Source organism: Myripristis murdjan, chromosome 20, assembly GCF_902150065.1.
Source record: "Myripristis murdjan chromosome 20, fMyrMur1.1, whole genome shotgun sequence".
Lineage (NCBI taxonomy): Eukaryota > Metazoa > Chordata > Actinopteri > Holocentriformes > Holocentridae > Myripristis > Myripristis murdjan.
The window spans coordinates 7,801,256-7,828,243 of record NC_043999.1 but is presented as its reverse complement, the minus strand read 5'-3'; positions in this window follow the sequence as shown (position 1 = coordinate 7,828,243).

Below are 26,988 nucleotides of genomic sequence, written 5' to 3'. Positions count from 1 at the left end.
GGCATCGGCAGCAATCCCACAACACTACCATTGTGCCGGAGCCGCTCGCTTCATAAAGCTCACTGAGAGCGCACAAAAAGGATGAAGTGAGGTGATCAAACCGCGGTCTGTAATGGCTCGCTGTGCTCAAATTGTCTGAAATAATGTCGGACGTTATGCAGAATAACGCCCGGTCCGAGCGCGGCGCCGAAACGCTGCAGTTTGGAGGGCTGTGGCACGTTTTCCAGGCTGTTAAGAGCACTCGTGCTGCTGATTGACAGCTCACCCAAAGCACCTGCATGTCAATACGCAGCCAACATTCTGACGTTGAATTGATATGACCTACCCCATAGCTGAGTCCAAAGATATAGGGATTTTTAAACCAGCAGGGGAGGGGGGAAGATTGAGTGACCTTATTTCCTGCATTTTTTTTTTTTTTTTTTTTTTTTTTAGGCATTTCTGCTTTATTTGACAGTTACAGTAGAGAGAGGCAGGAGAGACAGAGGGAATGACATGCAGCAAAGGGCCTGAGGTCAGATTCGAACCCATGACACTGTGACTCTTATCCGCTGAATCACCGGGGTGCCCCATTTCTTGCATTTTTAAATTATTTCCACATATACAAAACACTTCATGAAAATAGCATTTCAGAAAAAAATAGCATTTCAGAAAATACACTTCATGTCACTACTTAGGCGCAACATGATAATGAAAAAGTGATTAATTCGTCTCGCACATACCAACAACTGTTTTTTTGTTTTTTTTTTAAAGTAATGTGGATGAAGACCTGGTAATGTAAGACTGGATTTTTGGAGTTGCATATTGTAAAAACCATGCATGTTTTTTTTGCTACTATTTCCAACAAATATAGTACATAGGTCATTTGCAGTGGCACTACTTTTCCCAAAAGCACTGCCTGTGACGCTGCTGGGTGGCGGTCAGGGGGTAATGGAGGGAATAAACAAATGGGAATGGCTGCTGCTTGTTATTTAATTGACAAAGAGTGGCTCTCAGATGTCGAGTCCAGATGCCAGTAAGAAAGAGGTACATCCTGAAAAGTGTAATATAGTCCAGTGGCTCCCAACCCGATCATGCAGATTTTTCTGTTTTCCTGTTGAGCGCACTGGACTTTATTACTCTCATCATCACCTAAACCACACCAGTAGTGACACCGATCAGTCCGGACATTTTGCAGCTTCCAGTAACGCTCTGGTACGCGTGGCCCGATGGTTTCAAGAGAGTCCAGCGGAAATGAAATTGTGCGAGCTTAGCTGGATACAAAAAAAGATGTGAAACTTACAGCCATTATTTCTCACAGCTCTGTTTTTCATGCATTTATCACCTTTAAGTCTCGTACATGTGGTGCACATCTGACCCTGGGGCGTTCCTCTTGGTTCGATCACTTTGAGCAACCGTAGATCACACAAATATGACATGTTGGCACCAGTGGCATCATCTAATCATCTATAGTCAGCTTTTGAAATTTGATATAGGTGAAAAAGCCAACGCCTATAGTCATCTGAAGCTGCAACCCTAATCACTTTGGAAAACTTAACCCTAACCCTAACCCTGAGACTCAGCAGATCGGTTGGGATACAGAGGGTCTCCGGCTTGTTAGACTGCAGAGATGAAAATGCCTGCTGCGTTAATGTTTTACAAAATGCGCTGATACGTTGTCAGATTAATTCACCATCATCAAAACCCCTTCCCTCATTTCTGCTGCCAAACAACATCAGAGGTTTAAGGGAAAAACAAAGTGAACGCGTGACTATCGGTGCGCGCTCTCTCTCTCATGTGCTCTTCACTTCCTTTTTTTCTGCCGGCGTGATTGTGTTTCCAACGTCAAGTTCTCGGTTTACGTTTAATGTGTACTTGACAACCCGTCTCGATGCGGCGGTTGGGGCCTTGAGAAAGCTTGGCTCATAGTGCAGGAGCATCCTTCACAGAAGAAGTGCTATATTTTGTAATGAGAAGTCATCAGCTGAAGAACCATCTTTGTTATTCAAAAAGATGCAAAAAAGCACAAGGAACTTTGTAACTAACCTTCAGGAAAGATGCTGAGCGTTAAGTGGCATTAAACGGTGAAATACCCGTCCTTTCAGAGCGGCTGCTGAAACACTGCCTTTATCTGGAAAAAAAATAGTGAAAAAAGTGTGTGGTGAAGCAGTATAAAATATTAATATTTCATAATTCCTGCCAATAAGGGAAGATTATGCACGATGGGCAAGATACTGCTTAACACATAGACTGATAAAAATTACATATTTACCACAGAGTTGGTTAATGTTGACATTTAAAGATGTTTAAAGATGATTATTTTCCTTTGCTTAGCTGATTAATTTGATTTACTGTGATTCATCTACTAAATGATTAATCATCCAGTCAGCTATAATGACAGATGCTCACTGAGAGTTACCGAAGCTGTCAAACATAAATTAATACATGATTCAATAAATAAATACATTAATAAACAAAAAAATTGGGATTATGATCATAAATGGAGAAAAGTGAGTAGATATTAGTGATCGTAGTGATCACTTTACTGTATCAGTGATTAAAATTGTTGCTTTATTATCAAAAAGTAATTGCTGCAGCACTAAAAGCTGAAATCAGTGTAAGATGCAAGTTTAGATGCAAAAAAATGAAGTGTCACATCCCCTCCTGAAAGATTTACCCCTGTTTGGCTAAATTAATTTCAGGTGTTGGCAGAAAATAGACTCAGGAAATGGCGAATCAGAAGATAAGCGTGCAAAACAAAGCCTCCTCCTGAACAACAGAGAGCGAGCTGTCCACCGAGAGAGAGATGGACTCCCAATCGATGGGTCAATCTGCAACAAAGACATTTTGTTCCATCTGCTTCTCCAGCAGCCATTAACACGAGGACATGTAGGCGTGAGGAATGGACAGTTTACTGGCATTATGTAAGACAGAGACGCCTCACGGGTGAGATGTGCCAGCTCCGAGTCATTTCCTGTATTCGTGTCATGTTGGGTTTGAACGCCGGCGCCCCCCCGCCAGGAGAAAAACGACGGCTCCGGTTGGAGAAGACGCACCTGAGGATGGATTTCGATTGAGTCTTGTTTCCATGAGGTAAACACCGGACCCTTTTTTCCCACAGGCAGCGCATCTTCCCAGCGTTCTGACACTGAACTGGTATTTTTCAGATGAACAAATCAGGAGGAAATGTTGGAGAAACACATTTGACACCTGCTCTGTTTGCCACTCAAACTTTACATTTACTGTATATAGGTGGCTGACGTGGCATGGAAAAATTTCAATTGGTCAAAAAAACGATTTTATATTGTTCAGAACATGCTGCTTAATGTGAACATACTGAACATTTATGCAATTCATTAATTTTTTCCACAATTTTCAGCCAAACTCATATGGCGTGACCATCATAAGCATGCTTTGCCAAGTTCAAATGAAGAAAAATAAATGCAAATCTCCTCAGTAAAGTACAGAATGATCATAACAGATGTCGATTTGTGATGCTGGTCTTTTCCAAGCCCAGGTATAATATTCTGAGGCAGCTCTGATCGAAAATCTTTGTCCCAGAAATTGATATCGTATGGTGTGGACCTTGTTTTGTGATATTTTATGGGCAATTGTTTGGACACCCTTGGGGAGAAGGGGTCCTTGTGCAACATGGCCGTACAGAAAAATTTGCTAGAAAATGTTAGCTTGCTCTCTCCCGAGCCAGATCGCTTGGAACATGTTCCTTTGGGTTGTATTAAAGGGTTGGAACAAACGCAGAGATTTTTTGTTTGGCAAAAAAAACAACAACAACAACAACAAAAAGTCAACTACACCCATTTATGAGACAGGAAGTCCCTTCCAAAAAAAAAAAAAAAAAAAAAAAAATTACATGTGAAATCTTGTGTAATTCACCACATGTGGTTGGGGAATCAGATGTGATTTAATTATTTCACATCTCATTTGCATGTTGGTTTCCCCACATGTAGTCTGAAACCACATGGGATTATTTCACATGTGAAACAGCAAAATGAAAAACACATGTGCTCCAAAACCACAGGTGGTTTATTAACATGACCCTAACCCTAACGCATGTGGGAACTCTAGTTCACATTTGGGGGATTTTGCAATCATGTGAAAATAGCAAATCACATGTGAAAATATCTTGTTCACATATGACATTGTTTTGTCTTCGCATGTGAAAACCAAAAATCCCATGTGAAATGTTAAAGTTCACATGTGTGAAAACTGAAAATCACATGTGAACATTGCCACACCTGTGAAAATAGTAAATTCACATGTGAAATTCAAATTTTCACAGGTGACATGGTATATTTCACATATGAAACTTTCATAATAATAATTTTAATTGGTGTGGTTTGATTAAAGTGAGGATTGTTTTGGCTCAACTGACAAAAAATGTGGAATAAACACAGAATTCAATGATTGCGTTTCCATAGTTACCTGCTGATTCCCCCTTTTTTTTCTATATTTTTAAAATTTGAGTCTAAACAGTCCTCATTTTTACGATTCCTCTTATCTTCTGCTGCCACTAGGGGCCGCCAAAATTGCTCAGACTTACCCAGTGCAGCTTTAAAAGTACTGACATGCATACTTGATGTCCCCACATTGACTGCTATTCTGATATTATGAGAGTTATTCTCTTTTAATTCCATTTGCATTTTAATTCTAGCAATTATCCTGCATCTCGTGATTTGCTGCACGGAGCGGGGCAGAGGAGTGTAGTCCTGATCGGTGCTGAGCGTGGGTGAGAGGAAAGGAGGATTCTGGGAAGCAGGAATTCATGGCTGAACTTTGTGTGATGCACCTGCGTCCACCCGCCCCGTTTCCTCCAACCAAACAGCTAAGTTTCTTTAGGTGCTCGCCCTAAAAATAGCACAAAGGGATAGTTACATCAGATCCTGTGTATTGGTAAAACAAAAGCCCTGGCATCCGTCCCATCAGCTTGCTTTTGGCAAGGACTTCACAAAGTGGTTTTTGGGCATCAGGTAAGGTCATTTCACATTTTGCCAGAAAAGCAATCTTGTAAATATAAAACTATGAGCTGTGGCCCATCGCACGTCTGAATGCAATTTACAAATGTAAGAAAATAGGCGCAAAAAAGCCGAATAAAGGGAAGGGACGCGCACACACGACCTGAAATCCATTTTCTCTCCATTGCAAGTGGGGAGATGTGGATCCCTGTGAACCCGTGGCAAACATCACCTGTGTAGCAAAGATTATTAAAAGTCTAATTATGCATATCAAACACCACAGACGGGACAATTAGAATAGGGAGGCTTCGGGCTGCCTGGAACAGATGGTTTGCCCATTTAAGGAAAGTACAGACATACGTATTATCAATACTTACCTCAGCTGTTTTTTTTTTTCTGCCTTTGCATTTCATTTTTGACTCCAGAAAAAGAAGCTGTTTTTCCTTGTAATAGCTGACTTTTTGTTACATTAAAAAAATAAGCATAAATAGGACATATTAGACTTTATGAGCCTGTGTTGGTCTTCCTATTTCCATTTGATGGAAACAGGAAGCAACAAGAACAAAAATGGAGGAAAGAACGAAGCATCACTGCTGCATTTCCATCTGAAGAAGACGTCGACAGTAATGATAGTTCCAGGACGTGACCCATTTAATGCCAGAGTGGACTGGGGCTAAGCAGCTCTACATTTACTCGAGCACTATGCTCAGGTACAAATATAAAGAAATGGCACTTCCACTTGAGCATTCCCCATTTCCTTAGACTGTCCACTTGTCCACATTTTCAGAGGAACATCTTGTACTGCGCCGCTTTTATCTGTCAGCCGGAGTTGATAGTCGCTTTGCAGAAGAAGCTTTTTCCGAGCAAAACATCAAATGTGGTGCGTTGTTAGAGAGTAAACTAGCCAGCGGGACATGGGGCAGACAAAATTAAAATACTGGCTTTTCATGGGGCATGGTACCGCTCCTAATACTTTCATGTAAGTCACATCTTGAATGCAGGACTTACAGGAGGATTTTAATAGTGCACCCTCTCACTATGCCATGACTATTTTTATTTAAATAGGATGTCAGTAGTTTTGAGTGCTTGATGCATAGATGGATGGGTTCGATAGCCTGATGGAGGAGGTAAACAGCTGTGGAGGAGGCCGAGGCCCTGACAGCGCAGTCACATGGCTAACACTTTGTGACTTGCAGGGCCTTGTGACTCACCTTGCTGCCAGGATACCACATGTAAATCGGGCAGGCGGCATTTCACATTCCAGACCGGTGCCCGGGCCCGGCATGGCAACCGCACAAGGCCGGGGCACAAGGACCATTTTCACATTCAGCGCTTTGCTCCTCCTGTGACTAGTTAGCACTACATATAGTCTCAACACACCGAGAGTAATGACAGCAGCACAGTGAGACGTTAGCCACACACACACACACACACACACACACACACACACACAAACGCACATATGCTGAGGCACACAGGGATGAACAGAGAGGGGGGAGAAGGGAGGGCGGAGGGGAGTGAGGTGGGTGGGGTGGGGTGGGGCGGGGGGTAGACTCATTGATCTTCTCTGGAGGGGGTGAGTTGAGATCAAGCTCCCTGCACAACAGTGACCCCTGGTGGAGGAGCAAAGTTCTCTCATAACAAAGACAGCACCTCCCTCTCTCTCTCTCTCTCTCTCTCTCTCTCTCTCTCTCCCTCCCTCTCTCTCTGTTCCTTGTGTCAAAAGAAGACTAATGCCTTTTTTTTTTTTTTTTTGACACTGTTTTTATGCAACACACTGTATAATTCCAGTACTGGAAGCCTGGAAGCTTTACCATACATTTTTTTTTTTTTTTAATACCAAGTTCAGATTCCCAGCACATGATTTTAATTGGCACGCCGGGTGTTTAAAAAAAAATGAAATAAATAAATAAGAAACCGCCAGGATTTTGAATTCAAGCACCTGACCTGAGAGCAAATCTACTCCACTGCTTCCAGCTCCAGGAAAAAAAGGTGTGCGATTGTTAAAGGGAGGCGAAAGCTGTTGTCATCCATTGCAATACTGAGTGGGAAAATCATGTTTCTCTTCTCTCTCTCTCTCTCTCCAGTGCGCCTCCCACACCGTTTTCCCATACCGCAGTTAAGACAAAGGTGCACCACCACCTCATGCGCCGTGCACTAGATACAGTAAGAACAGCTGCAGGAGCGCTCTGACAAGAATAGGTAATGAGCGATTTACCGTTCACATTCCTGAGAAATCCCCCCAACACCCAAAAAAAAAAGAAAAAAGAAAAGAAAAAAAGCGTGTGGTTTATATATTTTCAACTAAAAAGCTGCACAGCTGACATTTATGGATTAGAGCCAGCAGGAAGTTCATTAATCAAGCGCAGGGACACAAAATGAACAACTTACAAGATCTCGCAGGATGATATCTGTTTGGATTTGTCCTTAATAAATGAATAAACTTGTTTGATGTATGAGGACGGTCACGAACACACAGGCCGTGCCGTTATTGCAATGGGAGGACTAAATGTTTTGCCTTGAGGCTGAGTTCATCTGATTCAACGTGACGCGACACAAAACAGCATAAAACAAACAATAGTAATTATTCGCCGGGTGTTTTCCATACTTTCGCATTTTCACTAACCACCTCTATTAAAAAAGGATCCCACTGATGGTGGCTGTAACAGCCCACGCTGTTGTGGACCTGCGTTTCGTTCATTACCGCTGCTGTCCAAGGATTTACCCAGACCTGACGACCACATGTATAATGGATGAGCATGGACTTTCAATACATCAAACGATAACGAATAAAATGTAACCCGCCGTCCTCTGTAATGTGCAAATGTAACTGCTGACTGCGACTTCCTCGTCAGTTTGAGCAGAATAAAAGTCTGTTTTTTTTTGTTTTTTTTTTTTATCGCAATGCACACGAGCGAGCACTGACTGTATTATAGTTCGCTGCAAGAAAATAGCCATCTTAGGTCATTAACTTTTATATTCAATGTGAAAAATCTTGTTTTTCTTAAAGCAAGTGAGAAAATCTGCCGGTGGGATGAGATAATCCCGCTTGTTTCCGATGCAAATCAACTTGTTTCTGGAGATTTTCTTGAATCAAGTGTCATTTTCTTGATCCACGTGGGCTGATCGGCCTCATTCTGCCTCGTTCCGACATATTTATGCACGTTCCTTGAAAAAAAAAAAAAAATCAAACGTCTTTGGAAACAAGTGGGATTGCCTCATCCTACTGACAGATTTTCTTCACTGGTCTGAGGAAAAACTAGATCCTAACACTGAATATGAGCCTAAACGACTTGTTAAGATGGAGACTTTTGTGCGGCGACGGCCTGTAGATAAATATGCCCCCGGTGCCAATCAAGTGCTGAGTCGCTGTTGTGTCTAATTCTCTAATTGCAGTTTGTGTATGCTGCTTCCATTCTGACTTGCAAAAGCGCAGCCACGTTCGCCTCGCGCTTCCCATTTTTTTTTTTTTTTTTTTTTTTCTGCGACGCTCGCTCACGGCCGGTTTCACATTTTGAGATGCTCGGTAACTACTGGCCCTTGTATCGCTTCCATTTCAGCCTGCCAGGAGTGCAGTATCCATCTCCATTACATGGTCACAGATGGATAACAAGGCCAGGCCTGGCACAGCTCACAGAGTGGTGCTGTTCCTCTGAGAATAGACCCCTGCCATCATATTCAAATGGACTTTTTTTCTGCTGGCTGTCCCTTCACTCGGCGTTGGAGTGGAGAGCGACGACCGCGCCGTGCCATCCGGTACAACGGAAGACAGGGGCGCGGGCGGTGGCGGTGGCGGCGGTGGTGGTGGGGGGGAGGAGACGAGGACGAGGGCGAGGGTGAGGGTGAGGGAGGTGAAGTGAGAGTGGTGGGCTGATGAGAAGGAGAGAGTAGCCGTTGTCTCTGGGGGCGAAGCGGGGATGGCAACAGTGAGACACTCTGCAGACACAGGGATTAGATCATTTAGAAATTCAAGCCAGCCTTTGCACACCAATCCCCCCCCCCACTCCCACCCCTTCTCGTTTTACGCCCTTATCGAGGCAGGTTGGAGGAAGCTCGGAGACAGGCTGACACAGACACAGACTACCTCTAAAGTCCTTAAAAGGTAATTGAGCCTTCCAGCCCACACCGCTAATTTGTGTGACTCTGCCCACCAGCGAGCTGTGTGACAAAAAAAAAAAAACAGAGGAAGCGGAGACGAGGAGTGTTGGGAAGAAAGACTCGCTCGGACACAATATGTTAATTGGTTCTCTACAACTGACAGCCATAAGAAAGGTTGAGGCTATATGGAGGAGAATTACCAGAAAGGGCATGGTCAGGAAAATGGTAATGGTTAGTCCCTGCAGTAAAAAAAATTGCACTGTGAGAACTACTCTTTCATCCCCATCTGCACAGCGATAATGTTTTAGTCATTTGGTGCAACAATAGCAACCATTACTATGAAATATACTGCAGTGATTGCTAAAAAGGAGGATATAAAAAATGCAGGGGGGGATATATCATAATAGTCATGCGACAGGAACAGTAGCCGCCATTGGACGCTGTGTTGCAGGGTGTGTGCAAAAAAAAAAAATCTCCATCTTCAGTCTCATATGCAGTGTTTAAAATCTTCAAACAAGTGGAAAAAAAAAATCCGCCAGTGGGATGAGATAATCCCACTTGTTTCCGGTGCAGTTTTGAGTTGTTTCAGGAATATTTCTAGTACCGAGTATACATATGTTGAAACAAGGCAGAATGAGACAGATCAGCCCACTAGGATGAAGAAAATGCCGCTTGACTCAATGAAACGGTGCAAGAAAGTTGACTGGTGTTGGAAACCGGTGGGATTATCTCATCCCACCGGCAGATTTTCTTCACCTGTTTATGAATATCGCCAGAATATGGGAAAAAATGACTTGTTAAGGTGGAGATTTTTTTTTCCCTTGCAGTGTGTGTGTGTGTGTGTGTGTGTAGGAGGATATTGTGCTGGTAATTGAAAGATAACTGGAAGACCTCACAGGGCTCTGGCAGCCACGCGGCAGGTATGGACGTGCCGGTGGCCCTGCTTTAAATTCACCTCAAGGATTTGATTTCTTCAAATGCCAACACCATTTGATATGAACTATTTGTCCAGTGTGTGAATTATGAGGAAGACCCTCCCATGAATCACCTTCAGCACCTCGGCGGCCTTCAGCCCGGTAATATCCATATCTCTTCACTTTCCTCCAATCAATAATGAGATGACGTCCTTGGAAACGCTTGGAAATGCAGGATAGATGGCTCAAATAGGATATTATCTTTGTTGAGATAACAGAACACAATAAGGCAGAACCAAATTAACATGCTGTGGGAGTTTTTTTTTGTGTGTGTGTGTGTGTGTGTAATCCGACACCCTGAGAAATGGACGCTAAAGTGCAAGCAGCTATTTGAATATCACTACACAGTGCTGGACTGTATTGTGAACCGGAGGATTTCGTTTCAAAGCGGGGAAGACGTCGCTCTGAAAGCTAAAATGATCAAAAACTTGTTTGTTGATGCGATCTGTGGTACGTTTTAATTGCTTACTTGAGTCTTTAGTTGGGAGATTTACAGCGAAATTGAGTTATTAAATGAACCTAGGTGACAGTTTTACAAAATATCTGCTCCAGCTGGCTTGGGTGGAGATTTTTTTTTTTTTGTGTGTGTGTGTCAAGCCATTATTTTGAAAGTGACGTGCACCATTACAAGATAATAATACATATAATATTAGCACTAGATATGGTGTTAGGTGGCTCCCTTAAGCTTTTACTTGACAAATTGGCGAGATGTGGTGAAATCTCTGTATTTTATGGCTGTTAAAAGGAACTTTGCAAAATATCTGCTTGAATATTTCACCATTTATCACACAAGGTCAAATTATATTGTTGGCTTGAGTGGAGAAATTGGAGGATTTTTTTTTTTTTTTTATGCTTCAAAATGGGGAAGCCACTATTTTGAAAGTGAATAATCCTAAGAACAATATTAGCAGACCTTGTGCTATTTCAATAATAATAATAATAATAATAATAATAATAATAATGGGGCATTTAAGCCTTCGGTTGACAAATTCACAGCAAATCGTGAAGTGAAGTCCTTATATTATACAGCGGAACAGTTTGGGAGGAATAATCTCCTCAGATGTTTCGACTTTTATTCTGCGGTGGCAAATTCACGCCGCCGAGGATTCGCTTGTGTCTTCTCCCCCATGTTTTCCCCTTACAGTACGTCTAATTATTTCACCCGCACACGCTTTCTTCTGTAGGCTTAATTATCCGGCTTATCACAGCATCTACTGGTCCACCTGCCTCGCGACTGTATGTCTCCGCGTTGGCCCCGGCCCCCGTCTACTGCAAATGATAACACAAAAAAGAAATAAAAATAAAAATAATGGAGTCTGAGGAAGCTTGTGTAGATGTGGGTCAGACTCTTTCTTTATAAGCTGGAGCCCAAGGCCTAAACCGAACGTAATGATGCAGCATAGCCAGAATCAGGCGCTGGGAAGAAGAGCCTCCTTCAGGCCCATAGTTAATAGAGAGGGCTCTAACCCCCCCTCCATCCCTCCATCCCTCCCCCGTCCGCCTGCCCGCCTCCACACCCTGCACCCCCTCCTCCCTCCCTCCCTCCCCCTCTCGCATGACCTTCTCTGTCTATCCTCTCCTCACAATCAATTCATCTTCCTCGCCGCAATCTGCAAGCAGGACTCTGTTAAATCAACCAATAGGTGTCAAGGATTCTACCTTTTCTTTCTTTCTTTCTTTTTTAAAATTTTTTTCCTCCTCCTCCCCTCCACCCCCCCAATTCGATGCATTACATCGTCGCCTCCCGTCGCTACCTGGTGGCTGCGCTCTCACCAAAATGATCTGCATTACAGGCGATCATAATCAATTACACAGAGCTACACCGCATAGATGAAAACCGCAGAGTATCGCTAATTAAATAAATGCATGGATGCACACATACATGCAAAGCCAAAACCAGGAATTATGATTGTCCTTGGAGTATATTAGCGTTCATGTAAATTTCAATGAGATGTAACACACTTTCAGCCAAATATATCCTCATATAATACATTTCTTTTCTAAAATTCTTTCTTTTTTAAAATCTTTTTTTTGGATTGGGTACATTTCATTTTTTTCCAGTGCTATAGGAATAATAAACGTCTGACCTTGTATGCTTTTACATTTGCCACACAAAAAGTGATGTATTTTATATTTCTGCTTTGCTTGGAATAAACAGAAGAAGAAGCATCGTGCACTTAGCACGAGCAGAGGTAGCCGTGACGGACAAGACAAAGACGAGAGAAACTCCACCGACTGTTTGACTGACAGATCCGAAACGCCACAGTGACGGCCGCCCGGCAACCGAAGACATCGCCAGATTTTTTTTTTTTTTTTTTTTTACAGAAAGCAAGAATCTGGCAGATTAGCTCTTTAAAAAAATATATCAGCAGTTTGCATGCATGTGCAGTGTGTGGTTTTGTGTACACTTTCCGCCCTCAGTGTCATTCATTATACACTTATGTCACGCAGTGTGAGAAAAGATACAACAGGCATCCGGGGCTGTGCTTCCTGCGTCTCCGGCTGCCATTGATGATTCACACCCAACCGAGGGGAAAACAGAGGGTTACTAACTAGGTCCTCCAAGGCACCAGATGTCAGTGATTAATCTTGATGAAGTTGGGACTCTATCTCTCCCTGGCTGTCTCTCTCTGTCTCCCAACCTGGTGCTTAATGACCCTTTCCCCCTGTTTTATCAGCTCATTTTTTAGCCGTTAGATCACGTTCAATATGGCTGGCTCCTTATGCAGATGACTGGTGGATGGAGCAGGAGCTTTTTTGCAGGGCGGCGGCGGCGACGACTGATTGTCTCGCCCGCCACTTGGAAAACTTCACTGACACTAGAGAACAGGATAACTTTCTTGGTCTAAATGTCCAAAATTCCTGTTTTTTTTTTTTTTGTTTTTTTTTTCCTACACAAACATCTGGACACAGTTCTGTCGTTTAATTCGTGTGAGCGGCAAACGCTGCGCGGAATCATCATTTTGTCGGAGAATGTGTGCCGCAAAGATGGATCCTGAGGCGTGCAGCCCACACGCAAGTTATATTTGAACGCTCAAATTGGAATTCGACAATAAGTAAATCTCGTGTCATTCACCTGAGACTTTTGTCAGGATTTTGGCAAGCCTCACAGAGCCGGTGTTAACACAGAAGATGACAAGAAACGGGCGATGAAAGGAAGCACGCCGGCAGACTTGAATGGAATTTGGAAAGATGCCTCGGCTCAGTGCAAACTCGCAGACGCTGTAGCGGGATATGTTTGAGCCAGGCAGGTACGCATATGCAGAAGTCAGCTGTGCATCGGCATTAAATATATTTCAGCTCCAATGGATGTGGACAGTCAGCCAAAATAAAACAAGTACAAGCAGCCGTGAAAAATGAAAGCCCGAGGCGTGAACATAGTCTCGGTATCACTAATAGTAAAGGTTTTACACAGTGCAACATGAGCAAGGGCATGAAACAAAGATGAGAGCATTCCTTAAAACACAGTTTCTGGCAAATTCTAAAATGCACTGTTTAACTACCAGCCCACAAGGTTTTTTTAGAATAAAATACCTAAAAATGTTGGCTGGTTTTCGGCCAGTATTGCAGATAGAGCGGATAAACCCAGCAGCTAGAGGAGTGTCGTTTTCCTGCCATGAATGTGACTGAGACCTCATGTCTGCTTTAACTGGCAAATCAGCGGGGTTAAAAAGGTAATCATTATAAACAAGCATGTGTTTACATCCCAAATAAACCAGAAACTACAAAAAAAAAAAAAAAAAAAAAAAAAAGATCTAAGTAAAATAACAAGGAAAAGCAAGTGATAAGATCTGTATTGATGTGAAACTCCTTACCGGAGCGCATCTACATATGTAAAGATAATTAAACTGAAATCTACATCATTTGTAATCCAAAGATGATTAGTTGCCCGGAGCGAGAGTCGGCCTGACCTATCAAGTCCTGCGAAATGATACCTGCTGGGTATTGAAAGAGCACAGTTTTATGGTCTAGCAGTGTGAGCTGCCGGATAATTGGTCAATTGATCCTCAGAAGTGACTCTCTCAGAGGCAGACCCGCCACGTCCTCATGCTGTCCGCGTGTCAAAACAACATCCAGCAGGACACGACATATTTTCCTCGTCGCCTTGAAGGATACGACTCCCATCGCCACAAACCTGGCACTGGATTTCTGAAGCAACTCGAGGCACGACGCCACGCCGCCGCCCCTCCGTCCGACGCTCCGGTTAACTCCGGTGCTATTCTTGGCCGGCTGGAGTGGCATTCATAATTCATGACAACATTGCATTACTGACGTTCAGCAAAACAGTGCATTTTAATCAGTGTCAAAAGGTGCGGTCTTTAAAACGGGAAAGCATGAACCTGGTGACAGTGAACATGCACGCGGCGCTCGCTAGCTTTCTGCGATGGGAGTCAGTAGGGTTGCGGCGTTTGCAGCCGCGCTTTGAACCCTTTATTTATTTATTTGTTCATGACAGAGTTTCATTATATATTTATTAACTGGTGCAGATCCAAATGAGTGCAGATGCAGTGGGAGTGCTGGTGTAAAAAGGGGTGAAAATACAAGGGAAAAGACAAAAAGCAAATCGGTAGTGTAAGACAATGTAAGTAAATAGGTTGGATGGACACATATGGGGACTTGGAGCCAGAAAGAAGCACGGCAGATAACAGCAGTAACAACCAGGACACTACTAAAAGCAATTACAGACACCGGGAAGCGCCGATAGAGAAGTTAGTGTAGTAATTTTGCTGACAAACAGCATGTGAGCCATTGAAAGTAGAACTGAAAAATAGGAGTCTTAGGATTAGTTTTACAGGAGGCACGCCAGTTAATTTGGTGTATCACAGATGTCCCCGCTGATTTCAGTCCAGTCCGAATGCTTGTGTTCATGTTCGTCCATGTCTGTGTTTTTCCTGGACGGCTTTCGTGATTATAACTGAGCAAATTGCACTCTGTCTCTCGCCTGCTGAATGTAACGGACTCTAGCACACAGATCTGACCGCTGTCGAGTAAAGTATTTGAGTTATGCATTTGTTTTTAATTCTCCTGGAGCCTCGCCGTCCTGTGTGAAACGTACCGACACGAAATGGAGGGAGATGCTGCGATGTTAAGGCTGCAACGGGGCCGAATCGATGTCTGGAGTGTGTGTTTGACGGGACAGAGGTGTGATTTTTTTGACGTGTGCAACCCGCCAACAAGGGATTTAACTAGCAGCTGGTAGTTAGCAGCGACTTTGCTCTGTTCCGGCTTCTTTTGGTTCAGTGTAAAAAAAAAAAAAAAAAAAAAAAAAAAAAAAAAAAAGGGCGGCATAAAGACGTTTCAGACAGACGAAACAGCGTCTGAGTCCCGATCTGATTTAAGGACAAAGGTGCCGGGGAGATGGGGGTTTCAGGTCCCCGCCGCCCACCGGGCATCAGGAACCACACACGGACTCACGCTGCCTTGCTCCAGAGCCGGAGGTAGCGTGCTGTGCTTCAGAAGCAGGATCCACAATTAGTTAACCAAATCTGTAGTGACTGTGCCACAGTTTGCAGCACATACACACAATCCTCGCAGATGTGCATAATGTACTATATACACACAGACACTGCATATGTGTATATACAGCCGGATCTATTGTGTCCTATTCCTATTTTACTTTATTCTACCTTTTTTTTTTTTTTTTGTATTTCTAGCTTTGATGTTAACTTTGATGTCAGCTACTGCTACGGCTGCTGTGTCATTTGAATTTCCCCTTCGGGGGATCAATAAGGGTGAATCTAATCTAATCTAATCTATGCATCCCTGATGCTCGGTTGTTATGGAGACGTTTGACCAGTTTCTGGCAGAATTAACTGGCAATATGGTTATACCGCCTACTGGGAGACTTTCTTCAGACGTTAAAAAAAGAAAAAGAAAAAAAAAAAAAATCAGTGAAGAGAGCTCGGCCTCACAAGCTGCTGAGATGAGTGAGTGTATGGACAGGTAGCCACTCCCGGTAATACAGGAGAGAAATTACAGACGTTTTAATCCCGTCAGAATGTAAACCAAGTCAAACTAATCCCGTCCTACTGGGCTTTTGTATCTCAAATGTTAGCGCATGCAGGTATAGCTGTGTAAGTGCATGCTGTTACCGTCAGCATAACATATCTGTCACTTAATTACAAACAACAGGACAGCCGAAGTCAGATGTTGGATCTTAATAACATCCCTCGGTCATCAGTTTCAGTTTCTCATCCGGCATGATGCTGACACATGGATCGATCATGTTGGACCCACAGGACTCCCAGACAAACCAATAAAATAGAGCATGTCCCATTCCTATCAGCAAGCCGCCGCGTGCTCAGATCTCCTGGACTGCCTTTATGGAATATGACGCTAACAGGGGGAAATGGGATGAAATCCTGTTATTACTCTTATTTCATCCAACCAGGGTGGAAGAGAATCTCTTGTATTTCTCTTGTCCCGCTGAAGTGAAAATATGATCAAATGGTCACTGAAATATTCTGTTATGGCAAGCTGATGTTCGGGATCTTCAAACAGAATTGGAGACACGCTTTACTAGTTGCCGGTGGAACCTCCTCTATGGCTTGCGCAGATGTCACTTTGCTTTCTATACTGTAGTTTCTGATTTGGTGGGCAAGCAGAAGGCAATTAGAGGGCTAATTAAGACGCATCGTTTACTCACACTAACCACAGGACGTTGATTCAGTGTTAATCACGGACAATAGCAACTTGAGTGACTCTGTAACTTCCCGGGATCAATGCAATTACGGTCTCTTGTAGGGGCAGATTGCACCACGTCGGGAAACACACTCATATTTTGGAGTGTGTTAACAGACACATGCATACTGAGACATTTCTGGCCATATTAATCATTAAAATGTCTTAAATATTTCCAGACATGCACTAAGAACAAATACACAGACATTCATTTTGCAAATATTGTAACTGAGCAGAAAAAACAAATGAAATGAATGGTGAAAAAGTCAAATTGCATGTTAGTATTTAACGCTCTTGTTTGGACGTTGTTCGTTTTCAAGACGGCGTGCATGAAGTAATTGCCAATTCGCACAGGATACGGTTGAGATCTCTGTAAAATCCAAATTGACAGCGATGGGAGCATCTGTTTCATTTGTGTGTTGCCGTGATGCCAAAAAATGCATCGTGGATCAACAACAACTTCGACATTTGATCCTGACGCGCTCAAACAGTCAAAACACAGATCGAAGAAAAGTTCCAGCTGGACCGGAGTTGGGCCTTCGAGTCTGATCTTGACATCTCGATCGTCTGTCATAGGAAAATTACTAAATCACGGAACTTGGCCGGTGGCGTGACAGCAAATCTCAGGGATGTCAATTCGTGTCAATCCAGATTGACATAGCTGAGGTTATTTTGACAAGGCGTTTTACATGAGGTGAAAGATAGTAGAAGTTTTACAGGTGCAGCCTCACATATCCATTAAATTACTGACAGGGCATATTCAGACGGGGGATAAAATTACTGAAATGCTCTGGTAACGATTACATGAGTCCACCTCTCGCTGGAAAGCTACTCCTGTCCAAAAAGGGCTTCAGGAACATTATGTCTCTAAGCTGTGTCAACCTGCCAAAGCAGTGGCCCTTTGCCTCCCGTCGAACTGCATCTGATTCAAATTCCTGCACTAACACGGGAAAACTTCATCTCCAAAAAACATCAGATAGGTTTAAACTATTTCTGCATATCACAAAACCCAGTCAAATTAAGAACTGAGGTGCACCGTGGGGAAATCAAGCTAGAGATGCACTCTTGTCACTGTTTCAATTTCCACAAATCAGTTCCTCGGCTATTTTGCCCTGCAAATGAATGGCTTCTTTGGAAATGCATGTTTGAGATGTTTCAATTTGATGCTGCACTGTCTGGAAATGGGCTTGCAGTATTTAGGCATTGTACTCTGAAGTTACGGTTTGCCAGTAATAACAGAAGTTTTCATCAGGTTGAAAAATGTCAATGTCACAGTCCTCCAAAACCTTCACAGTTTTTACTGAAAAAAAAAAAAGAAAGCAGGAGAAAGTTCTGTGTTTTCATGCTATCTACCGCCAGGCTTCTACAGGTTCTGTACAAAGCACATTGTGAGGGGAAAAAAAAAAAACTATAGTGGTTTTAAGAAGCTCCCTTTTGACAGTGTAATTCACAGTGGAATGAAATAACCCTCGCTCTTTCTCTCTTTTGCTTTCTGCGGCTCTTTCTCGCTGAGCAGCAGAGGCTTGGACATCAGCACTGAAACACAGTCAGTCCTCCAGTGAACAGTGTGACAATCTACGTCTGTGAATTCTGGTGTCTGATCACCACACAGTCACCATACTGGCACCGCACCGCACTGTCCGGAGCGGCACACCTCGACAGTGTCCCGCCGATCACTGTAACAGCTTCCATAATGAATCTGTCCCATCCATAACCATCGCCCCATCGCCGGCGCCTTCTTTCTGATCACGGGGAATTAAATCCTCTTCTGGCGCCGCTATCCTCCGATCCTTAATCCGTGTTTTATTCATGTCCCTTCTACAACATCAGATTTCTACATTGGCAAAGGCATGTAATGCAGGATGAGTTGAGACATGGTGGCACAGAAGTCTGTAGAGCAGAGACAGCTGCTCACTTCTCCCAGGCTTTAATTGGTGGACCACTGCAGCACCGTTTGACAGATTGTACAGGATACTTTCTGTGGAGACATTCTGTTGAGATGTACAACTATTCGGTCTTGGCTGGATGTGACGTGAACACATTTTACATCACCAAATATAACATCTCCAAAAAGTCTGCAGGTGGCAGCTCCTTCTAAGAAGAGCTTGCATTCTTTATAAAGGCAACCTAGAAACAGGGCCCAAGGCACAGTCCCTTTGTGTGTGTGTGTGTGTGTGTGTGTGTGAATAGGCTGAAAACTTGCCTTTTCAATATAGGTTACACTCACCCTGCCACAGCTCCAACTTCAGCCACAGGACCCAACTCCATACCCAGATCTGAGGCCGAAAGAGGAGAAACAGTTTGTCATTTTCATTTACTTTTCAGTAAAAGTACTAATCTAGGCTTTTATTACAAAAAAAAAGAATACTACCCATGAATAAAAGAGAGGCCTGCCACCTGCAGCTGTTTTGGAAATGTTAGATTTGAACGTGTAAAATGTGTCTAGACATTTTACACACAGGCTCCTAGGTGCCCACTGGAAATGATCATTTCTGGTCCTTATTCCCAGGACCTCCCTCTGCATATTTCATGCTAAACACTGCACATAATGTATACTATTATCCTAGATGGAGTACAGTAGTCAAGTGGAATACACAGCAAGCAATGTAGAGACCCTTGACCTGTAACATATCACCAGAAATTAAAGAGTATTTATATAGTAATTGCATAGAGGCTATGTTTAAGAGGGCCATTGGCTGAAATGCAATTGAATAGCTGTCATACGTAGAAAAACAAGTAGAAAAAAAGACTCCAGGGTTTTCCAGATGCAGTTTTGTGATATGAGGTCAACATGGCAGCATAACTTCTACAATGTTTAGAAACCACAAAGTACACCAAGGTCCTATTTTTTCATTCAGTGGCCTTAAATCTATTAAAACATCTGTGAAGTACACATAAATTGGAGATGTAAAACTGTACTTGCAGCTGCTAACAATCTACGGGATTCATGTTCACCGGGGACTTGTGTTCCCTCGGCGTATGATAAGCCCCGACGTCCCTCAACATAAAGAGGAGAGTATAATGTCTATGCCTCTGGTGTAATCTGACAGCACGTGCTCAGGAAATGATACCTGAAATGGTGCTCTTTTTATGTGGAGGGATCATAGGATTCTGGGAAAATTGAGCTGTTTTCCCTTTGAAAAAACAAATAAATTGACTGATCATTGTTCTGAGTTTGAAAAAAAAAAAATCCCATTGAGGGAACGTTGTTCAACTTTGAAGAGTACCAGCTAAGCCTAGTTGATGCCGGACCACCGCTGCAGCCTGAAATCACTGAATTTCTACCGTTATTACACATTGTGTGCATGTGTGGACATACAGCATGAAACTTCACCGGATCTAGCGTGGGGCATGAGGCGGCATCATCCACCGTCTGCTGGTCTCATCACTTTAGTCACTGAACAGCCTTTTGAAAGTGGAGGCCATCAGCAGGCGTTGGGCGCCGTCCAGCCCTGGGAACCAGAGGACGACAACTGCCAGGACTGGACTTTTATTGGAGCTTTTCAATTTGGACTGCAGTGATGCTGTTTGTTTTTTTGTTTTTTAACGAGCGTGTGTTTGGCGTGGCTCTGCCTCAATACCTCTTGATTGGCTAACTAGCTAGCCCGAAATACAAAGGAGCTCCAGCCAAGACCACGACTCGGGGGTTATATTTCAACAAGGGGGGTGGGGGGGTTTAATCAGTCAGCCAGGCAGATAATTAGAGCCATACCTTCCTGGTCGCTCGACAGAAAACATTGCAAAGTTTGAAAAACATTCTGTTTATTGAATTTTTTCAGTTTCAAAAAAAAAAAAAATCACTGAGGAAAAATTGTTAGGGTGAAAATATTACTTTGAGGCGAAATTGGTTCAATTTGAAAAATTACTTTGAGGGAAAAATGATTCACTTTGTGTGGCGGCCCAGGGTTCCCTTATTACACTGAGGGAACACGGGGCTTTGGGGACATAAATAAGATCTCCGTTCTGTGCTGACGCAACCTCAGCTGTGGCCTGAGGAGGAGCAGAGTCCCTGCCGCTGCAGTCAGCTCGTGTCCTCCGCAGGTGAAGACAAAAGACAAGCAAAGATCCCTGGGAGTTTACTCGCCGAGCAGGTACGCCATCACATGGTGCTGTGGGCCCCAACTGGGAAGCCCCATGATTCATTGTGAGAATAATGCATCACACCCAGAGAGCACAATGGCCTGTAGCACCGAGCCGGTTGAAACAGATGGAAAACACCTGTGCGTCTTAATTGATCATACCTATGTCAAGCCTTTCGAAAACTGTAAAAATGAGTTTTCTATTCTGGATTTCTAGAGGAGTCGGTTCTCTCCAGGGCAACTTGCGAAGAAAACTCCCCACAATGACACAATTAGGTAATGTCTGTCAATTATAGAGATGGGGGGTCTAGAGGCAGTGGACTGTGTAATTTTCTTTAAAACATGGCCGGGGGAAAGGTGATTTCTCCTATAGCTGGATTCCCTACAGTTTTATTTGCACATCTGTCATGTTTTTCATTTTTTTTAAAACTACAAGGCATAAGCAGGTTTCCATTAACACAGACATGCATCAAATACACAATGAGTCAGTTTAGCAATGCTAAGCTGACTGCAGTTTATCACAGATTTGTTCTTTCTCAATACTGTGTCAAGTCAGTTTATTTATATAGCACATTTAAATAAAAAATAGCACATTTAAATAAAATCAAAGTTAATACAAATTAGTACATTAAAATTAAAGCAGAATGCACAACAGCAAAAAATGAAGATACTGGAAAATAAAATAAATCAAGTTAAAAAAACAAATTTATCCATAAAAGTTGAGGTAAAAACAGTGAGCAGAATTACCAAGAGTCATTAATACTGAATACAATGATCAAATAGCAATTGAACCTAAGCTAGAAACGCCACTGAGAAAAAGTATGTTTTTTTTTTTTTTTTTTTACCTGGACTTCAAAACTGTAGGTGAATTTGCAGACCTGAGTGAATATAAGTTGTACCCGGCAGCCTAGACATCACCTGCATCGCCGTAATGTGCCCTGATAATTTGAGGTAGGCCGGTGCTGCTTTGCCATATAGTTTGTTACATATATAAAGTTAATTCAGTGATGGTGGAGGGCATTGCAGCTTTTTTTCCCCCCCGAGACATAAGAGAAATTTCTGCTGAAAGCATTTCCATCAGTGGGGATCTCTGTATGTCTTTTCCATTATAATATATTGAAGTTAACTGACCCTTCCCAACACCAACAAAGACTACTCTGTCCGTTGTCCTTGTTCGATTTGCCATTCGGCTTAGAGTGTATATCTGGGAGAGCAAAAACTCTCACGTGTCCACGTCTCTTGCCTGGTTTCCAAGATTCGGATCACTGGAATCCATTGCGGTTATAATTATCACCAAGCAACTGGGAATTTCCTACTTTTGATTTTGAATGAAAATGCAGCAGAGGGGCTGTGATTTAATACATTTCACAAAGATGTAAGGAGGCTCATTAGAAAGCCAGATCAAGCCAGAGATGGTTTGCAAACGCAGCTGACGAAGGTCACGACACCGATGATGTTGATGTTGACAAGGCGGTAAACACAGACCATTTCTGAGCCGGTATGAAAATACAACAAACGAGACCTGGGTTGGATAAACATCTCTGTGTGTTTTTATCGGTCAAGGTAATATCTAGATTATTCCTTCAGTGGAGTTCTGTGATACCCGTCTCGTTATTTTAAGGCTGTTTGATGTAAATAAAAACGCTTTAATAAGCCAGTCCGAAGGGGTTTTCACATCTTCCAGCTTGTTTTCAACTTGAATATACAGTAGCATGAGTTGTTCATTATTGCAGCTACCATCTTTTATATGCAGCCTTCATCCCACTCAGTTCTGTGGAAATCTGGGACAGTTACTGTATATGGGAGCAGCAGAAATGCAAAAGTAGCAACGCAAGTCGAGCTTATGCAACCACAAAACAATCTCGAAAGTAATCCTCATAAGCACAGTGATTAGATCAGTGCATGCACGTACACACAGTCATCATGATTACCTGTTATATGTTGCATTAATGTTTTTTTTTTATAGCCCTGTGCGGCAGTAAACAGTGTAGAAGCTGTGCATTTACCTTGTATCTATACTGCCTCTCAGCCAGTCACTTACAAGAACAGTCCCTGTAATTTCCAGCAGCTGAAGAGACAGAAAAGCCTAGATTTTCCAAAGTGCAGCGATAGGTCAGTATCTACCACTTACATGCTTCATATGCTAGAGTTAGTAACTTGCCTCAAAAAAATGTTTGCAGAAAATATGGCTTTATTGTATTTCTGATTTCCTATACATGCTTGTGTGGTATGTGTTATTGCACTGCACAGTTTAACCCCCTTGGACACACCACTGCTATTCTATTTCTTCCATTTATGAAAAGCATCACTATACTCACATAAGAAAAAAGGTGTTTATCATTGTTAAACCTGGATGACCGGACCTTATTTAATATTGCATAGAGATACAGACCAATAGCACAAGCCAATTCATTGAAGCAAACCTGATCTGATGAAACAGACAGAAAATGGTTTTCTTCTGCACTCCCCTTACCCAGTGCCCTTGGCTGCAAAAGAATTTGAAGAAAAGAAAGAGCACACACACAGCTGGAAGTATTTTGTCGTCCTTGAGAGAGAAAGGGCCCAGTTGCTGCACACAAATTACTTGTATAAAACTGATAGCTCCTCAATTCATACTGTCCGACTCTCAATCAGAGCTGAATGTCCGGTAAACACACACCTGTGACACCACAACACTTAATGACATTGGCTGCAAGCTATAAACTACTACTACTACTATGCTATACTATACTATTCATGCTTTGGCAGCATCTACCAGTGGTGCTGCTACTTCTACTGCTATTACCAGCGACCAGTACTGGCAGAAACACAATAACCAAAGATTTACTCCTCCAGCTGCTTATACCACACCGCAAGGCCACACATGTTCTCAAGGACATATTCCTTTTCTGGTTGAAATATCACTGTGCCAACCAAAAATCACATGTTCTTCAAGCCGTGCTACCACACAAGTCGTTTGCTCCTTCCCATTAGTGCCCCCTGCTGATGGCATGTCACAAGTCGTGGTGTGCATGCGTCAAAATGGTTGCAGTTTGGTTAAGATTAAGCGTCCAAAACTCTTGGTTAAGGTTACGGTGAGGTTGGGGTTTAATGTTAGAAGGTCTTTTTTTGTCATAGTGAGAATAATAAACAAAACACCCGGAAATGAGCACGGGACTCACCGGTCTTGGGGTTGGAAGTCCACTTCTTAATGTGGATTTTATCGCCTTTTATATTACAGCATGTCACCTTACTTTCCGACACACCACAATGTAGTTATTTACACCACCACTAGAGGTCGCTTAACTTTAAAACATGTCTATAGGTCGTAATAAGCTGCTTGCACAAATAACCTATGGGGTCGTTTTTTGTTCTGGAGGGCAGTCGCAAAAATCATCACCTGTACTGTACAGGTATGAGGTGTGCTGATATTTCTTGATGCAAGAATAACAAAATAATCACAAAGGGCCTAGAAATGCTTTGACTGCCATGCATTTCCATCGAGCCTCAGCTGTGCACATTCAGAAGTGTGGTGAGGCACTGAGGCTCTTTTTTTTTTTTTTTGTTAGGTAGCACAGTGTGGAAAAAGTTGAAAATAGCTCAACTTTTGACCTTCTTTCACCCTCCAACTTTTCATCGTGACTCATTTCCCCCCTGCTCTCCTCAGCAGTATGGCGATAGTGTCTTCTGTGCAGCTAACATTCCTCTGTGTGAACGGCTCCCAAAGTCTTTTATTTGAATCCCAGCCTGCTATGGCTTATTGCTGAAGTAGTCTAAGCAGAAATGCACCCAACATTTTCATTTTTTAACATAAGAAAAACCAAGTAAAGATTTAGGCTTGAATTATCTATTGCTTTATATACTCTTTGCAATACTATAAGGCTCATGTCTGTCAGCATAAATACTGTCACTTACTGAGGGGCCATTCAACTGAGTTTAAATTTAGTAATTCTCCGGATACAAGCTACCAAAGAGTCACCGTGGTCTCGAGTCACCACATCATAACGGTGACTCATCAAAAGCAATAGTTTGAAACATTGCATAGTCAATTTTCACAGTAATTTACAAGCATCCACCAAAAGCTGCTTTACAGGAATGAAACCATTAAATAAAATAAAAAATAAAAAAATATCTATAGCCCATCCATGGTTTTTCTGGAGCAGCCTGTAAGTAACTGGCTTGATGTTTATTTGGGTGTATATTTTGGCCTGAGGGTGGCGCTAGAGGAAAGGTCATCAGGTCACCAGTGCTGCTATGGTGAGTTCATCCTTTGGTTAGCATGAATGTACCCACTAAATGCCACAATAGCTTTTAAGATAAGTTTCCTTGAGATTAAGCGTTGAACAAGTGAATGGAAATCCAAAAGTCCGAAATGTCCACGGGCCTCGTCTGCCAGTAGGGCAAAAAAAAAATCTTGTTTTAAGTCTTCCAACCAACACGACCCACAGGGGCGTCTCTAATACGACCCAAAGGTCCATTTCCTGAGCAAGCTACTTTGCCACTAAAAAAATACTTGTTTAAGCTTCGGAAAAAGTTATTGTTAAGGTTAAGGTTAGGAAAAGGTCAGGGTTAGTGTTACGAAACATTAGTTAAGTTTAGCTAGATAATAGTAGCGAGCGCTTGTTAGTGTTAGCCAGCTAACTGTAGCTAAATCAACACACCTTTCACTGCAGCTGAGCCAAGTTCAAATCCAAGCAGTGTTTGTTTTTAGGTAGCTAACGTTTGCCTGCTAACGTTAGGGAACGTTAGCGACCTAAAAACAGTCTCTCTTGGATTTGAACTCGGGTCGGCTGAGCGTTCATTGACCTGTTCATCACCCCACCAACCACCTTATATCGACGTTGTTGCTCCTGCAATCCCACCCCGTGGTGTTTAAACTTTAAAACGTAACCACATGTTGTTATTATCTGCCGTACAAACACTGTATATGGTCGTTTTTTGGGCACTCTCAAAATCCTATTCACCCAGCAAAAATTAGTTGAAAAGACGTTTAAAGGACATCATTGCCACATGTCTAAACAACATCTAGATTTGGTTGAAAAGTGAAAGGTGAAAAGCCGTCTCCTTTTCAAGTCATCTCTGTAAAAACTTCCCTGTACCATCTACCGTCTATTTTTGGGCTAAATTAGGTCCAAATCAGACGGACGAAACACGGCCCAATTTTCAGCAGCTAATTTTTTTTAAAGGATTTAGCCCAAAAAACAACGTCCTGACGTCCTGGTGGGCAGTTAGTCAAGGTACCGTCTTCAGTAAGCAGGGAATACCATCTTTTTGGCGTAAGGTGCTAATTGATTTGATAAGAAATCCATTAAAACCGGAGCAGAGCTACATGACTGGATGTGAAGCTGCACGACAGGCCTCAGGACGCATTCACCACACTGTGTATTCAAAACACCATGTTGTAACACATTTCATGCATTTACAGGTTTTCGGTCCCGCACGTCCTCTTAGTGGAACAAACTTCACTTGCAAAAAAAAAAAAAAAATAGAATAAAATAACCACGAAACTCTGTGTATTCTGTCAGCCGCCGCCGCCTCGCCCCCCGCGCCTCGGCTTTGCAGAACCACAGTGTTGCTCAACAGCCTTTCAAAGGAAGTCGACTTCTAAAACTCGGCTCTGGGGAGAGGATAGGATGGAGGGAGTCACCCCTTCAGACCACCAGACAATAAGATTATCCAAAGGCAATTAAACTTGGGGCCTTGTCTTGAGAAGTCTCCATCCAACCCCATCCCTTTTCATCCTACCTTACCTTCCCCTCCTCGGCACCCCATTGTTGTGTGATTAACTCCCAAGCACCAGCGGGGGAGTCCACATTCCCATTACCCGGGTCTGTGGCAGGGACAAAACACTTGCTAATCACCAATCACAACCAGGAGCAAAGCACTCAAGACTTTGCCAGCTCTATAATGTGAGTGATGTGCCGCCAGCTTCTTCAGAGACTGTGTTCTGTCTCTGTTAAAGCTCCTCTCAACACTTCATAAGGAGGTGCTCAAATTATTTTTTGCTGCTGTTGCCATGGTGCTTCACCCGACCAAGCGCAGGTTGATGCCATGAGCACGGACGGCTCGCATGACGTCCAGAAGCTGATCCGTTCGGCAGGGCTTGAGGGGTGTTGCATGTGGTCGTCGAACGTGCTAGTTATTTCCACTGGAGCGCGAACGTGTAGTCATTGGATACTTTATTTTCGCAGCTCTTTAAATGGTAATATATGATTTTTATTTCCCTGG